Here is a 17405-nt window from a genome sequence, read left to right on the forward strand (position 1 = left end):
GTGTGTATGTGTATGTCATACTCACCTGTCTGCAGGGTCCGGGTGCCATGCCTGCTTCCAGCCCCTGTCTCGGTACCGTCGCTCTGGCTGTGTGCAGTCTCCCCGGGGCAGGATCTTGCTTGCAGGACCTGGCCGTGGATCACCTGATGCAGTCACCTAACGCATCAGCTGATCGTAGTCTCGCCGGCTTTTTCGTGTCCGGCCGGCTATCAGCTGATCCTGCTGTCAGGGGACTTCATCAGCTGATTACCGGCCGCTCCTGCAGCGATCGGACGGGATCATACTCCTGTCCAATCGATCGCTCCAGGAGCTGCCGGTAATCACCACAGCACATAAGTGAGTATGTATTTTTTTTTTTTTTTTTTGGCACTGATGCATCAGCTGATTGTATAACCGGCTTTTATACAATCAGCTGATGTGTGATGGGATTCAGGCACTTGATCCTGACACATCATCTGATCGCTTTGCCTTCCAGCAAACCGATCAGATGATATTGGATCCTGATTGGACGGCGCGGGACCCTGACCCAGGATTACTGTGGAGGGGGGTTTATTTCAATAAAGATGGAGTCACTAATTGTGTTGTGTTTTATTTCTAATAAAAATATTTTTCTGTGTGTTGTGTTTTTTTTTTTATCATTACTAGAAATTCATGGTGGCCATGTCTAATATTGGCGTGACACCATGAATTTCGGGCTTAGGGCTAGCTGATAATATGCAGCTAGCCCTAACTCCATTATTACCCGGCTAGCCACCCGGCTTCAGGGCAGCTGGAAGAGTTGGATACAGCGCCAGAAGATGGCGCTTCTATGAAAGCGCCATTTTCTGGGGTGGCTGCGGACTGCAATTCGCAGTGGGGGTGCCCAGAAAGCTTGGGCACCCTTCACTGTGGATTCCAATCCCCAGCTGCCTAGTTGTACCCGGCTGGACTCAAAAATTGGGCGAAGCTCACGTCATTTTTTTTAAAAATTATTTCATGAAATTCATGAAGTAATTAAAAAAAAAAGGGCTTCTCTATATTTTTGGTTCCCAGCCGGGTACAAATAGGCAGCTGGGGGTTGGGGGCAGCCCGTACCTGCCTGCTGTACCCGGCATGCATACAAAATATGGCGAAGCCCACGTCATTTTTTTTTTCTCTTTTTTGGCAAAAAACTGCATACAGTACAATTTTTTTCGCCGCATCCGTTGCATAGGTTTTCGAGCCGCACTGCAAAACTGGATGTGTGAAAGCAGCCTAAGACGTCTACTACTTCCAGACCGTGACCATATAGTGTGGTGAGGACGGAAAGCAATTACTACTCTGAGGCTGGACCAGAGCGCAGCAGGCAGACGCTGACCCCCTTCTCTGCTCCAATCATGCTCTGACCTGATTGTATATCATCAAGGCTGGAGCTTTCCATCCGGTGGCCATTCACAGAAATGTTCAGATATCAGCAGGCGAGAGAAAAGAACACAAGGTACGGAAGCAGAAGCAGATACATATAGCGGAGCACTGCGGGAATTTGTGATTTGGCACATTGCTACACCAACACCAAGATTGGTACTTCTCTGGGGAGGTGGTATGGTCATAGTAAAGGCCGCTTTACACGCTGCGACATCGCATGTCGCTAGGGATAGCACCCACCCCCATCGTTCGTGCGTCACAGGCAAATCGCTGCCTGTAGCGAACAATATCGCAGGAACGCGTCACACGAACTTACCTTCCTAACGACGTCGCTGTGGATGGTGAACAACATCCTTTCTAAGGGGGCGGTTCGTGCGGCGTCACACGGCAGCCGTCCAATAGAAGCGGAGGGGCAAAGAGCAGCCGCATGAAAGTCACGCCCACCTCGTTACCAGAGGACGCAGGGACGGTGTTGTTCGTCGGTCCCGGGGTGTCACACGTAGCGATGGAACGACAGGAACAACGAACAACCAAATGAGCAACGATATTTGGAAAATGAACGACGTGTCAACAATCAATCAATGATTTGGTGAGTATTTGGGATCGTTAGCGGTCGCTTGTAAGTGTCACACGCAACGACGTTGCTAACGAGGCCGGATGTGCGTCACAAATTCCGTGACCCCAGTGATATCTCGTTAGTGATGTCGCTGCGTGTAAAGCGGCCTTAAGTCAGGGCTCCTACAGAGGTATATATAGGTGGTGGTGATCAGAATAGAAAAGGCACACAAAGAAAAAGGGAATGATGGGCACACCGGGCTGTATGTAGGGTGTTCTGTGTACACGAGCCTAAGGGTATGTGCCCATGATCAGGGTTCAGGGCGCTGAAGTCTCTCACTTGTGTTCTCCCTACGGAGGACACAGGCGAATGCGCGATAAACAACTGACATGCTGCAGTCTGGAAAGACGTACCGCAGATCAGGGTTTGCTGCGGAAAAAACAAGCACAGCGGGCACAGGATTTCTAGAAATCCCTCCACTGTGCTTGTACTGTACAATGCAGCGTTTTGGACACAGCTGAAGAATGCCGCATCCAAAACGCTGCAAACACTGATCGTGGGCACGCACCAGCAGACATTCAACTTCTCCCACACAAATGAAAAGCAGAAACCTTGTAGCACCTGCACTTATTGGAAGATAACCCATAAATATCGCTACTATCCGTCATGAGGTCATTTAAGTGGCCGTTGGATCATTCGGCCAAAAGCAATCATTCTGGATTCCCCCATACATAGTAACACTTAGACAGGCCAACATGCCGAATACTATTTTTTTTCTCCCACATGTTACATTGTGGGCAGATCCAGCAAGTTTTGACAACTTTAATGTTTTTGGGGACCTTCGCTAATAGTATACAAACACTGAACAATAAAAAATAAATCTTTATTTTTATATAGCGCTAACATATTCCGCAGCGCTTTACATACATCAGGAACACTGTCCCCATTGGGGCTCACAATCTAAATTCCCTATCTGTATGTTTTTTGGAACAATCCTCTACTGACCACTTCTATAATCCAGCATCAAATACAGCTGACCGGGGCCACATGAAATATTCTACATTACTGGACATTTTAAGAACTGGACTTCCTTCACCAAAAAAAATAAAAAATTGCTAGTAATGATCTGTTCACATGGTATTTGATGAGGATTTTCAGCGGGAATGTGATGGCTTAAGCTGCTTTCATACATCCGGTTTTTGCAGTGTGGCTCAAAAACCTATGCAACGGATGCGGCGAAAAAAACGGATCTGTTGCATACGTTTTTCCATGCGGCCTGTCCGTTTGACGGATGTGGCTTGATACTGAGCATGCGCAGAGCAAAAAAAAAACGCATTCGGCCGCCGGATGCAGTTTTTGCCGCAGGACGCCGCATCTGGCGTCCATAGGCTTGCATTGTAATTCGCGCCGGATCTGGCGTCATGCGTTTTTTTCGCCGCACAAAAAAAACGTGCCAGGCAACGTTCCATCCGACCGCCGCATGGGCTCAATATGCCGCATTCGGCAAAAAATGGACACAACGCAAGGCCATGCGGCACAATACGGCGCTAATGTAAGTCTATGCGGAGAAAAACGCAACTGGCGGCAAAAAAAAAAGGTTGCGTTTTTTCTGCAAAGCGCCGTATTGTGCCGCTCAGCAAAAAACTGATGTGTTTTCAGCTTTAGCAGATACCAGACTACGGCCATGTTCCAGTAAGTTTTTTCCAGCAGGTGTCTGCACTAAAATACCCCATAGTTATCGGCTTCAGAGGATTTTCCGTTGTTGGGAGAGGAGAGGGTGTTATTAAAAATATGCAATTTGCATACATGCAATCACGTGGTCACTTCACTTTAGCGGTCCACGCTCTATCAAAATGTAGTTTGTGGCCAGATATAGTGTATTCATAATGTGGATGAAACTTAGAAAAAAGCAGACTTGCAGTAGCATAACAGGTTCATTACTGTAACGTCAAATACTCACTTGGTGTATTGTGAGTGCTGTGAGGACAGACAAGTACGTAGTCAAATGAAGTGACTATTGGCTTGTCCAGCATGTCTCTGTTTTCCTTTGTCTGTTTTAGTTTTGGGGTATTCCCATCACCAAGATCCTATCTCAATATGTATGAGGTGTTATAATAATAATATTAGCAAATATATGCAATTTGAAACGTAGTATACATCTCATGATTAGCCATGTATCTTACCTGATGTGGAAGTGATTAACTCTAAGGTATCCATGGTTACAACCAATCATATAGTGAAAGTTGATACTGTTCGTTGCCATTGATGCCTAGGCCGTTGGAATGCCCCTGCCCATGAGGTAAGTGACATGGCTTATCACGAGAGCTACACTACATTTATAATGCGATATATTTGCTAATATTCTTATTATTACATCTACTACATAGTAGTAGTGGATCTTGGACATGGGAATACCCCTTTAACTGTTAATAATGTTATCTGTTTAATAATATTTTTTTTTTAGTTGACATTGATTAAAACAGTTAATATTTTCATACACAGGTATAATTAAAAAGTCCAGTCAAGTACATATCATATTTTTCATTTATTTTATGCAGCAGAAATCACAGAGTGGTGCAGTTAGTGACATGTATCATCCGGTCACCTGCACAACAAGTCCCAGAGTGGAGGCAGTGACATGTAGCATCCGGTCACCTGCACAACAAGTCCCTGAGTGGAGACAGTGACATGCTTTGCTCTGACACATAGTGTGCTGCATGTCACTATCTGTCTCCACTCTGGGACTTGTTGTGCAGGTGACCGGATGATGCATGGCACTATCTGTCTCCACTGTGGGACTTGTGCAGGTGACCAGATGATACATGTCAATAACTGCCCCACTCTGAGACTTGTTCAGGTGAGAGTGTATACAGTTGGAACAATGCAGCAGAAGTCACTGAGTGGAGCAAGTTAGTGACATGTATCATCCGTTCACCTGCACAACAAGTCCCTGAGTGGAGACAGTGACATGCTCTGCTCTGACACATAGTGTGCTGTATGTCACTATCTGTCTCCCCTCTGGGACTTGTTGTGCAGGTGACCGGATGCTACATGTCACTAACTGTATCCACTCTGGGACTTGTGCAGGTGACCGGATGCTAAATGTCACTATCTGTCTCCACTCTGTGATTTCTGCTGCATAGTACCAACTGTATACACTCTCACCTGCAGAACAAGTACCACAGTGGAGACAGTGACATGTAGCATCCGTTCACCTGCACAACAAGTCCCAGAGTGGATACAGTGACATGCAGCACACTATGTGTCAGGGCACAGCATGTCACCAACTTGCTCTGCTCTGTCACCTGCGGTGCTGCATGTCACGTTTTTGCTGCGATTTGGTGCGTTTTTTGCTGCGTTTTTGCTCACTGCGTTTTTAATCAGTGCACAATGCCATTAAAGATTGTTGATGAAAAAAAAAAAAAAGGTCTGATGTCATTTCCTTATTCAAAATGTTCATTGTATGCAGGAGAGCAGACAGCAGCTGCAGAACTACAAGGCTCAGCATCCTCCATTCACTAGTGTATGCAGGAGAGCAGACAGCAGCTGCAGAACTACAAGGCTCAGAATCCTCCATTCACTAGTGTATGCATGAGAGCAGACAGCAGCTGCAGAACTACAAGGCTCAGCATCCTCCATTCACTAGTGTATGCAGTAGAGCAGACAGCAGCTGCAGAACTACAAGGTTCAGCATCCTCCATTCACTAGTGTATGCAGGAGAGCAGACAGCAGCTGCAGAACTACAAGGCTCAGCATCCTCCATTCACTAGTGTATGCAGGAGAGCAGACAGCAGCTGCAGGACTACAAGGCTCAGCATCCTCCATTCACTAGTGTATGCAGGAGAGCAGACAGCAGGTGCAGGACTACAAGGCTCAGCATCCTCCATTCACTAGTGTATGCAGGAGAGCAGACAGAAGCTGCAGAACTACAAGGCTCAGCATCCTCCATCCAGGACTGTATGCAGTTTTTTACCCAAAAAGAAAAAAAAAATGACATGGGCTTCGCCATATTTTTGTATGCTAGCCGGGTACAGCAGGCAGGTACGGGCTGCCCCCAACCCCCAGCTGCCTATTTGTACCCGGCTGGGAACCAAAAATATAGAGAAGCCCTTTTTTTTTTAATTATTTCATGAATTTCATGAAATAATTTAAAAAAAAAATGACGTGAGCTTCGCCTAATTTTGGTGTCCAGCCGGGTACAACTAGGCAGCTGGGGATTGGAATCCACAGTGAAGGGTGCCCAAGCTTTCTGGGCACCCCCACTGCGAATTGCAGTCCGCAGCCACCCCAGAAAATGGCGCTTTCATAGAAGCGCCATCTTCTGGCGCTGTATCCAACTCTTCCAGCTGCCCTGAAGCCGGGTGGCTAGCCGGGTAATAATGGAGTTAGGGCTAGCTGTATATTATCAGCTAGCCCTAAGCCCGAAATTCATGGTGTCACGCCAATATTAGACATGGCCACCATGAATTTCTAGTAATGATAAAAAAAAAAACACAACACACAGAAAAATATTTTTATTAGAAATAAAACACAACACAATTAGTGACTCCATCTTTATTGAAATAAACCCCCCTCCGCAGTAATCCTGGGTCAGGGTCCCGCGCCGTCCAATCTGGATCCAATATCATCTGATCGGTTTGCTGGAAGGCAAAGCGATCAGATGATGTGTCAGGATCAAGTGCCTGAATTCCATCACACATCAGCTGATTGTATAAAAGCCGATTATACAATCAGTGCCAAAAAAAAAAAAAAAAAAATACATACTCACTTATGTGCTGTGGTGATTACCGGCAGCTCCTGGAGCGATCGATTGGACAGGAGTATGATCCTGTCCCATCGCTGCAGCAGCTGCCGGTAATCAGGGATGAAGTCCCCTGACAGCAGGATCAGCTGATAGCCGGCCGGGCGCGAAAAAGCCGGCGAGACTACGATCAGCTGATGCGTCAGGTGACTGCATCAGGTGATCCACGGCCAGGTCCTGCAAGCAAGGTCCTGCCCCGGGGAGACTGCACACAGCCGAAGCGGCGGGACCGGGACAGGGGCTGGAAGCAGGCATGGCACCCGGACCTTGCAGACAGGTGAGTATGACATACACACACACACTCACTCCGCGTCCGGTCACCTGTGCTGCTGGTGGGAGTATATGATCACACTGCCGACACCGCCCGATCTCCTGACAGCTGAGCACAGCGGGCGGGTGGACAGTGTGATCACATACTTGCGTGACAGGGGGGATTTCAGTTGGAGAAACCCCCCCTGTACTCCACACTGGCGCCCCGTACCTCCCACAGCTGAATGCTGGTAGCGCGCGCTCTGCCTTCACCGCTCCACACTGGCGTCCTCCGGCTCCTCCCCTCGATGCTGGGATGTGACGTCAGGTAGTCACCGCCCACAGCCCAGTCAATCAATGTGAGTGGCGCCGGCATCCTGTGACGTACCCGTCCAGTTTGAGAGCACGGAAATGCCGGGACGTCAGAGGATGCCGGCGGCCACAGCTCCAGGGGGTCATGTGACTGGCACTGAGCGTGCAGGATAGCGCCGCTCAGTGCCAGAAATGGAAACAGAAGCCAATGCAGAAGATGCATATAATGGTAAGTGAGAATCATTGGGGGAAAAAAAAAATGGGTGAACCACCCCTTTAATAAAGCCATTGTTGAATGTGGTGTGGCCACCAGGTGGCAGCTTGGCCCACATGACCACATCCCTGGTACTCCTTGGTTAGGAAGGGGTTAGTTATTGGAGGGTTGGCAGGTTATAAAAGGGCCAAACAGGAGGAAGAGGGTAGGAAAATCCCCCAAGAAGGAGCAAGTGAGAAGTAGCCCAAAAATATTGACTCGTTCTGACCCTCAGGGTCAAACTCACAGAAGGTCCACAGATAATCACGTTCGCTGGGGGTAGTAGTCCGGACAGTGTGAGTGGCAGCTCTTCCCTGCAAGGAATTCCCAACGATTCCCCCGCAGCGAACTGGCGGTCATTGTGTCCCTATAATAGGGTGGGTGCCAACGGGTGAGCAGAGGACGATCTTGTCACTGATGGCGAAGTCAGAGCAGGGGATGAGGGGCCTAGCGGTGCTTACTGAGACCCAGGTGCCAGGAAAGCGGTCGGCCGGAAAATGGCAAGAAGTAGTGAAGACTAAAGGGAACCCCACTGGGGTCAGTAGTAGCACCCTCGGGGTGCAGGATAATAATGATGATGACAGTGTGCAGAAGTTACCACATAAAGTTGCAAAGTTTGGAAAGAAACCCTTGTCCAAGTTATTGACTCTGTGGATGAATGAACTGTTTTACACTGGAGTGGTGATCGCGGTTTGAGGGGTTAAGGTCCGGCTGCGCTGTAGTAGCCCCTGTGAAGACGACTACTACAGCCCCCTCTAGCCACCCCAACATTATCAATACTTTTTTATTATCCGAGTGTCACTCCTGTCCTGCAACAAAGACATGTTGAATTTCTCACATTTCCAGCCCCCTCCCCACATATTCCCGGCCTACTGCTGCTGATTCATTTGCCCTCTTACTGTTCTTGCTGGGTGGATCTGTGATCTAAATAGATTTATTCACTCAAGTTTCAGAGGTATGCTTTCTTTAAGCTCTTCTATGAAGCCTTTATCTAGGCGCTTCGAAAGGGCAATGGCTCACTTCTCCACCATAGACTAACCCCTTCACCCAGGGGTGATTTTCCATTTTTATTTTTTTCCTCCCTTTCTTCCAAGAGTTATAAGTTTTTTATTTTTCTGTCAATATAGGCATATTAGGACTTGTTTTTTTTTGCAGAATGAGTTGTACTTTTGTACAACACCATTCATTCTGCCCCATACTGTACTGGAAAAAAATTGCAAGTGCAGTGAAATTGCTAAAAAGTGTAATTGGAATTTTTTTCTCGCTACGCCGTGTACCTATCAGATTTATTGGTTTTATATTTTGATAGCTCGGGCATTTCTGAACTCGGAGATACCAAATATGTGAATTTTGTTATTGTTTTATTTTCAATGGGGCAAAACGGGGGTGATGTGAACTTTTAGGTTTATTATTATTTCTTAAAGAAGTCCAGTTACCAAAACTGATTTTTTTTTTTCTGATAAATCTTGCTAATATGTGCCCCTCAACACATCTATTATGTTTTTTCAGCAAAATTAGGTTTTATTGTGCACTAGCAGCACATGCTCATTGCTGGCTCCAGCTCTGATGGGGTTAATCTCTCCTCTGACTTCCTGTGTTCAGTTCCTACAAGTTCCATGACGTATCTATAAGGGATAAGCAGGTTACCATGCTAACACCCCCATACCAATCTACCTAAATAAAGACGAGAACCACGACTTTATTGCAGGAATGGCCACAGTTTTTATTTAAACGTATATATGTATACCAAAAACTCGTGGCCCAACATGCCACTCAATTGTTAAACTTAACCTTATACATATATACCCGTATAACCAGAAACCCCGATAGATCCATCCGAGAGGCCAACCATCATTCCTAACCCCCCGGCCGTAACCTCCAAACCGGCCCAGAGGACCACCTCGGCCGTGACCACCCGGCCCAAGGTGAGGGGTAACAACGTTCCATCGTTGATTACCCCTACCCAGAACCTGCGGGCCCTCCGCCCACAAGTTCCCATCCAGTCCGAAGCCACTCCCCTTGAGCGACTTCGTACCAACAAACCGACTGTCGGTACTCCCAACCTCTCAGACGGACCTATCACCCCGCTGTGACAACAACAAAATTGGCAAATCAACCTTGCATTCTCATTTATTCCTCTTTTCTTTGTTCTTTTTTTTTTTTTTTTTTTTTTTTTTTTTTTAATTTTTTATTTTTTTTTGAAAAAACCATCACTTTTCATCATTATTTTTTTTTTTTTTTTTTATAAACATATACATATACATATATCAGGGCGGGCGGGTGGGACACAACTTTCCGGCGACAAAAGGGGAGGTAAACAGTACACCCCCTCTCTTATACCTCCCCAAACTCCCCACCCCTTCCTTGCTCCCCTCCCAATCCCCTTACAGCTCCCTTCCACCAATCCTATAGCCCCATATATCCCCTATCCATGTAAACCAAATTAACCCCTTCCTAACCTGGCACCCTCCCGATCGTCATGGGGTCCGTTCACCCCTATGGGGTTCACTGCCCTTCTTGACGTATCTATAAGGGATAAGCAGGTTACCATGCTAACACCCCCATACCAATCTACCTAAATAAAGAGGAGAACCACGACTTTATTGCAGGAATGGCCACAGTTTTTATTTAAACGTATATATGTATACCAAAAACTCGTGGCGCAACATGCCACTCAATTGTTAAACTTAACCTTATATACCCGTATAACCAGAAACCCCGATAGATCCATCCGAGAGGCCAACCATCATTCCTAACCCCCCGGCCGTAATCTCCAAACCGGCCCAGAGGACCACCTCGGCCGTGACCACCCGGCCCAAGGTGAGGGGTAACAACGTTCCATCGTTGATTACCCCTACCCAGAACCTGCGGGCCCTCCGCCCACAAGTTCCCATCCAGTCCGAAGCCACTCCCCTTGAGCGACTTCGTACCAACAAACCGACTGTCGGTACTCCCAACCTCTCAGACGGACCTATCACCCCGCCACAGACCGGCCAAGTGACACCCTTACTTGGCCCGGGTCCCCCACACCCCTAGTGCTTGCTCCAGGCCATCCCTCAAACCCAACATCCATAAATCCAGACCCACATCAGTCAGATGAACCCCATCTCTCCTCAGATACTGCTCCGTGGACTCCTCCAATTCTCTATGCCGTACCACCAACCCTCCATTCCTCGCCACAAACCTACCAATTGCCCGGTTCAGCTTGCTCCGAGCCCTATTAATACGGTCCACCGACCTACCAAAACGCCACTGCATCCGAGCTATGATGTCCGACCACACAATAACTATGCCCGGGAACGCCCTCCACAAATGTAACAGGTCCAGCTTTATGTCCCTTTTCAACTCCCTTGCCGACCTTACTCCCAAATCGTTCCCACCCACGTGCAAAATTAACACATCAGGGTCACGATCCATACGGCTATAATAAGCCACCTCTGGGCGCACTCTACCCCAAGTCATGCCCCGAATTCCGAGCCACTTTACTCGGGCTTCCGACACCGACACTCCAAGCTGCCGACCGTCACGACGCACATCCGCCCGCAACGCTCCCCAATACACATAGGAGTGCCCGAGGATCCACACAAGGCACGGACCTACAAAATACAAAAACCACGAATAAAAACAGCAACAGCACAAGAAAAATTACCACAAACCAGCATCAAACACAAACCAGGAATCCCCCACCCCTGACCCTCACCTGACCAAGTGAGGCCTAATGTACAAACGAAACCTGGAAGACTCCCACCTCCCAATCCGCCGGATACAATCCTCACTCAAACCCCACCTGGCGGCTTCCGTCGCCGCCCCTATCCGAAAGGAGTGAGACCCGTACTCACGTGGCTCCTCCCCCACCCTTGCTAAAGCCATCTTCAGCACCGCATTGAATTGGTACCTCGACAAAGCCAATCCGTCCACATGTCTAAGAAAAACGCCAGGAAAACCGCCCCGCACCTTTAAAAACTCAGACACTTGTGCCACTGGGCACAACTGGTGCCCCGGTAAAGCAAACAACACTATTAAGCGCCCCCGACCCCTCTGATCCGTCTTCGAAAAGCGAAGGCGACATTCCACTCTGTCCTCCCCCAGCATTACATCCTCTAACAGCAACCCACTCATCGCTTGCTTGGTCTGGCTGACCAATTCACCAATGCGAAAGGCCCCAAAAAACGCCAATACAAAAGCTACTGAAAACAACACCCTCTCATAAGAAGACGAACACAATTCCCCCAAACACCCCACTAAACGAACCAACAATGGCAATGACACCGGCCGCCTCATGTCACGCGACTGGGCCCCCTTTCGAAAACCTTTCATTGCCTGCCGCACCAGAAAATCCTTAGTCGCGTCCCGAAACCCTTGCATCTGAAACAAGAAGGCCAATGCCGCCAACTTGCCACCAATCACCGAAACGGACCGACCTGCCGAAAAAATCCCCACTAATTAACATCAGGACCCCCAACACTCGGCCCTTGTAACCCGACTCCAAAAATTCCCCTCTCTCCAACTCTGCCCAAGCTTGCCACACCGCCTGATATCGGCACCAAGTAGCCTCAGACACCGATCTCCTAATTCCCTCAAATGCTATACCGATGCCAGGTCCCACAGCCATTCCGGGCAAGGTTCTCCATCCGCGTCCGCTCCCGGCACCAGCTTCCTGAACCTGCAAAACTGAAACCGAGATAGCGCATCAGCCACCTCATTCCGAATCCCTGGCACGTGCCGAGCCACCACGCAAATGTTCAACTCCAAGCATCGCAACACCAGGTGCCTTAAATACCCCACAACCGGTGGGGATTTTGCCGACAGTGCATTGATGGAATGCACCACCGCCATGTTGTCACAATGCAAGCAAACCCTTCTTCCGGAAAAAACGGGGCCCCACAACTCGATTGCCACAATGATGGGAAACAATTCCAGGAGCGCCAAATTCCTCACCAAACCTGCTTCCACCCAAAGCCGTGGCCACTTTCCCACACACCAGCGCGTCTGAAAAATTGCCCCAAAACCTGTCGCTCCAGCCGCATCAGTATACAATTCCAACTGGCTATTGGACAATGCCTCGCTCATCCAAAGGGTCCGACCGTTGTACCGGTCCAAGAACTCCTCCCAAACCAACAAATCCCCTTTCATCACTTTGGTCACTCTGACAAAGTGATTTGGAGCTTTTACCCCCGCGGTTGCGCTCGCCAGTCTCCTATTAAATATCCGCCCCATCGGCATAATGCGACAAGCGAAATTCAATTTTCCGAGCACTGACTGCAAATCCCGCAACCGCACCTTCTTGGCCTGCGACAAAAACCGCACCGACGCCTTCAAATCCAAAAGCTTCCCCTCCGGCAACCGGCATTCCATCGCCAGTGTATCAATTTCGATACCTAAGAAACATAGGGCCGTCACCGGCCCTTCTGTTTTTTCTTTTGCCAACGGAATACCCAGACTCCGCGCGATCCGCTCTAACGTAAACAACAACAAGGAGCAAACCGAAGAGCCCGCCGGACCCACGCAAAAGAAGTCATCCAAATAGTGAATCACTGAATGGACTCCTGCCACCTCCTTGACTACCCATTCCACAAACGTACTGAATGCCTCAAAATAAGCACACGAAATGGAACAGCCCATCGGCAGGCAACGATCCACATAGTATTCACCATCCCACATACACCCTAAGAGATGAAGGCTCTCTGGATGCACCGGGAGTAAACGAAAAGCTGCTTCTACATCCGCCTTTGCCATCAGTGCCCCCCGCCCCGCAACCCTTACCAGCTCCAAGGCCCTATCCAACGATACATAACATACCGCCGACAACTCTGGTGATATCCCATCATTTACCGACAATCCCGCCGGATAAGATAAATGATGAATGAGCCGAAATTTGTTCGGCTCCTTCTTAGGTACCACCCCTAGGGGGGAAATCCGTAAGTTGGAGAATGGCGGGTCCTGGAAGGGGCCCGCCATCCTCCCCAACTCCACCTCCTTCTGCAGCTTTTCCTTCACCACCGCCGGATGTTCCTTTGCGGACCTCAAGTTTCCCGGGCGAAACACCGGCGCCTCAGATTCAAACGGAATCCGAAAGCCCTCCGTAAAACCACGTTCCAACAACTCCGCCGCCCTAACATCCGGGTATCTATTTAAATAGGGAAGCATCGCCTCTACCCTCACTGGCGTCCTCCCTTTTTCCAGACCCCTCCCCCGCCTTTCCTTTTCCTTTCTTGAAGCACCTGGCCAGAGGGTGGGACCCTCCACATCCGGAACACTCATGTTTGAACCGACAAGAGGCCCCGAACTTACACTGTCCCTCGTTATATTGCCAACAAGCCCCTTTTTTCTGTCCAGCCGAGGACCCGCCACTCGCACCCGGGCTCCCGGCACCCCCTCGAAAGGGCTGAGCCGGAGCCGTCATTAACCGCATCCACAAAGAAATGTCCTTGTGGCCCCACTGGACACCCGGCCGCAGAGCCTTCCGTTGCCGGAACTGCTCATCATATCTCAACCACCCTAAACCGCCGTACACTCTATACGCTTCCCCTATCGCGTCCATATATCCAAATAGGGCGGAACAATGCTCCGGCTCCTTTTCCCCGATCACGCTGGCTAAGATCGCAAAGGCCTGTAGCCAGTTAGTAAACGTCCTCGGGATCAACCGATACCTCCGTTTTTCCTCATCCTCTTTCTCCTTTTTTGTGTCACTGGGTTTCACCTTATCCAAATTAAACTTTTCCAAAGGAAGCAGGGAAAAAATTTCCACGTACTCCCCTTTCCAAAGCTTTTCCCTCACCTCCTTTTTTAAATGAACCCCTAACTGACCTTCAAAACACACATAAATTTCACTACGCGCCCTATCATCCAAACGCACAACCTCATCCTCCTTTTCTTTTTCCTTATCCACCTCCTTACTCGCACCCACGTCAGCTGCCCCTCCAGCCGCCTGTCCCGTACCTACCGCCGAGGTAGGATCCCGTGTCGCAACCTCGCGCACCGTCGCCTCCATCTGCACCACCTCCGTGGGGCCCACCCACGCCCCCACCGGGGCCCCAGGCCCAGACCGACTAACCCGTTCCGCAGACAACCCCTGCAACACCCCCAAAAGCTCCCCCCAAAACTCCGGGCCCGGCAAACCAGACTAACCGACGGCCCCCACTCCCTGCACGATGCGTCCCGCAACGGAACCCCCGCCCCCGCCCGCGCTACCCACAGAATACAACATTTCTGACGTCCGCTCACCAGGCTGCCGTTGCACCCACTCCGGACCAGCCGTGCCACGATCTTCCTGCTGCCGCTCTGTCCGTCCTGCCGCTGCAGTTGCTCCTTCTTCCTCGCCGGATTCCGACGAGCTGGCGAAATCCTCAGGGGGAATGCAGCCAAACGAGAACAAGTCCTGCACTGCCTGCCCTCAATTTACCTTTTGGTTCAGTGGCTCACGTGCTGATGGTTATCATGTGGCGCTGGTTTCAGGCGCAGCGTGCTGGTCGGTAGCAGACAGCTAGGGGATCCAACAGCAGGGAGACGAAAAATCGACCGCAAACAGCTGCTATGCCAAACAATTTCTTTTATTTAGACGATTTTCTCCATAGGTGCAGGTAAAAATGCGGGAGGTGGCTTGGATGCGAGTCCCTCCACAGGACGACGGCCGTTTCGTCTGTAAGTCAGACTTCTACGGGTCCACTCGCTTCCAAGCCACCTCCCGCATTTTTACCTGCACCTATGGAGAAAATCGTCTAAATAAAAGAAATTGTTTGGCATAGCAGCTGTTTGCGGTCGATTTTTCGTCTCCCTGCTGTTGGATCCCCTAGCTGTCTGCTACCGACCAGCACGCTGCGCCTGAAACCAGCGCCACATGATAACCATCAGCACGTGAGCCACTGAACCAAAAGGTAAATTGAGGGCAGGCAGTGCAGGACTTGTTCTCGTTTGGCTGCATTATACTTGGATCTTTTCCTGGAGTCTCTTTTGCATGCTGTCGCCAGGCTCATTACCAAGGTTCACAAAAGACTGTGTATATTATCACATGTGCGGTAGCCACGATGGAACTGATGGACAATGAAAGCGCAAGTTCTGTTGACGTTCCAGGTGTACAGGCGGGGAGGATGGATGCGGCTTCCTTTTTCGAGGAATGCAACTTAAAAAAGGACACTGAGGTACTGGGCATTAAGACACTCGAAAATAAGATATATTCCCTCTCTGACAGAGAGGTGCGTTTATTTTGGACTATTAAGTCGTTGCAGTCTTATGTTGATTGCGGCAGGGTCCCTAGGGGCCTTCGTGTGATAAAGACATTGTCCCATTTTCAAGATGACACAAGTTTTACTAAAGAATGGGAGAGCATTCAACATGATTGTTCCATTTTAAGGTGGACCCGTAGAAGTCTGACTTACAGACGAAACGGCCGTCGTCCTGTGGAGGGACTCGCATCCAAGCCACCTCCCGCATTTTTACCTGCACCTATGGAGAAAATCGTCTAAATAAAAGAAATTGTTTGGCATAGCAGCTGTTTGCGGTCGATTTTTCGTCTCCCTGCTGTTGAAATCCTCAGGGGGGACCAGCGAGGGGACAGCACGCACCTGGCGGCCATCAACCCCCACGGTCACCGCACCCTGCTCGTCCGGGCGACTCCTGCTGGACCTCTTCCTCTTTGCCCGCCGTGGCGCCCTGCCGCCGTCCTTCCTTGCTGACATCATGACAGACTGCTGCGCCACTACCTCTCCTGTCGCTCTCAGTGGGCTCCCTCCCTGCCGACTGCAGGAAGGCCGTGCAGAACTTGACCTTCGCCGGGAACGCCCCCCAGCCCAATCCTCGCTGGGGGGGACCGTGATTACAGATCTCATCGCCGTCTGCGGGCCACTGTAACCCTCCTCTGATCTCCCCACGTCGCCGCTCCCATCCGCTCCAGCCCTCCGTCCTGTGTCTCTCCCCTGCGGCCTGCAGGGAGTCTCATCCGACCGTCTGGAACGCCGAGCGCCACCCCCAGCCGGCACATCACTGGGGGCTGCTGTGATCATCACTCCGGTCTGCGGCTGGGCAGGCCGCGGACCGGAAGTGGGCCTCGCCGAGGCTCCGCCCACCCCCGACCCGCGGGATCTCCGACGAGGATTCCTCCCGGTGGCCGGCAGCTCCCCTGGGTGAGTAGAAGGGCTCCGCCTCCCCAGAGGGTCCCCGCAGGGGCTCCTTGATCTCATTCTCCCCCTCCAGCTGGGGGAGTAGCGCTCCGGCGGTCGCGCCCGCCGAGCACGTAGCAACGGGCCGGGCGCAGGAGCAGCAGGCAGCGCCGCTCCAGGGCCACAGACCGCCGCCAGCTGCTGCCGCAGATCATCCACCCCGACTACCTCGGAGGCCCCACGCACCATCTCAAGCAGCTCAGCTAAGGCAGCCATGGCAGCAGGCAGCAATACGTCCTGGGGACACAACTTTCCGGCGACAAAAGGGGAGGTAAACAGTACACCCCCTCTCTTATACCTCCCCAAACTCCCCACCCCTTCCTTGCTCCCCTCCCAATCCCCTTACAGCTCCCTTCCACCAATCCTATAGCCCCATATATCCCCTATCCATGTAAACCAAATTAACCCCTTCCTAACCTGGCACCCTCCCGATCGTCATGGGGTCCGTTCACCCCTATGGGGTTCACTGCCCTTCTGAATTCTTTGTGGCTCTAGGGCGGTGTCTAGCTTATCTAACACACCCCCCCTCAGATCTCCACACAAAGCCTCCTCCCTGCCTCTTCCCTGTGTGGATGAGAGAAGTCACACAGAGACATCCGAAGCTGCCAGCTCTGCACACAACCAGGGGAAGAAAGTGTGTGTGTGTGTTTGTGAGTGTTTGTGTGTGAGTGTGTGTGTGTGTGTTTTTGTGAGTGT

General features: G+C 50.4%; 1 protein-coding gene across 1 annotated transcript in view; it reads left to right on the forward strand.

Annotated features, from left to right (window-relative positions):
* The window catches only part of ALLC (allantoicase), a 90705-nt gene that overhangs the window by 21211 nt on the left and 52089 nt on the right, over positions 1-17405 (forward strand). The gene's annotated exons all lie outside the window — the stretch shown is intronic.

This window comes from Anomaloglossus baeobatrachus, chromosome 3 (assembly GCF_048569485.1).
Source record: "Anomaloglossus baeobatrachus isolate aAnoBae1 chromosome 3, aAnoBae1.hap1, whole genome shotgun sequence".
Classification (NCBI taxonomy): Eukaryota; Metazoa; Chordata; class Amphibia; order Anura; family Aromobatidae; genus Anomaloglossus; species Anomaloglossus baeobatrachus.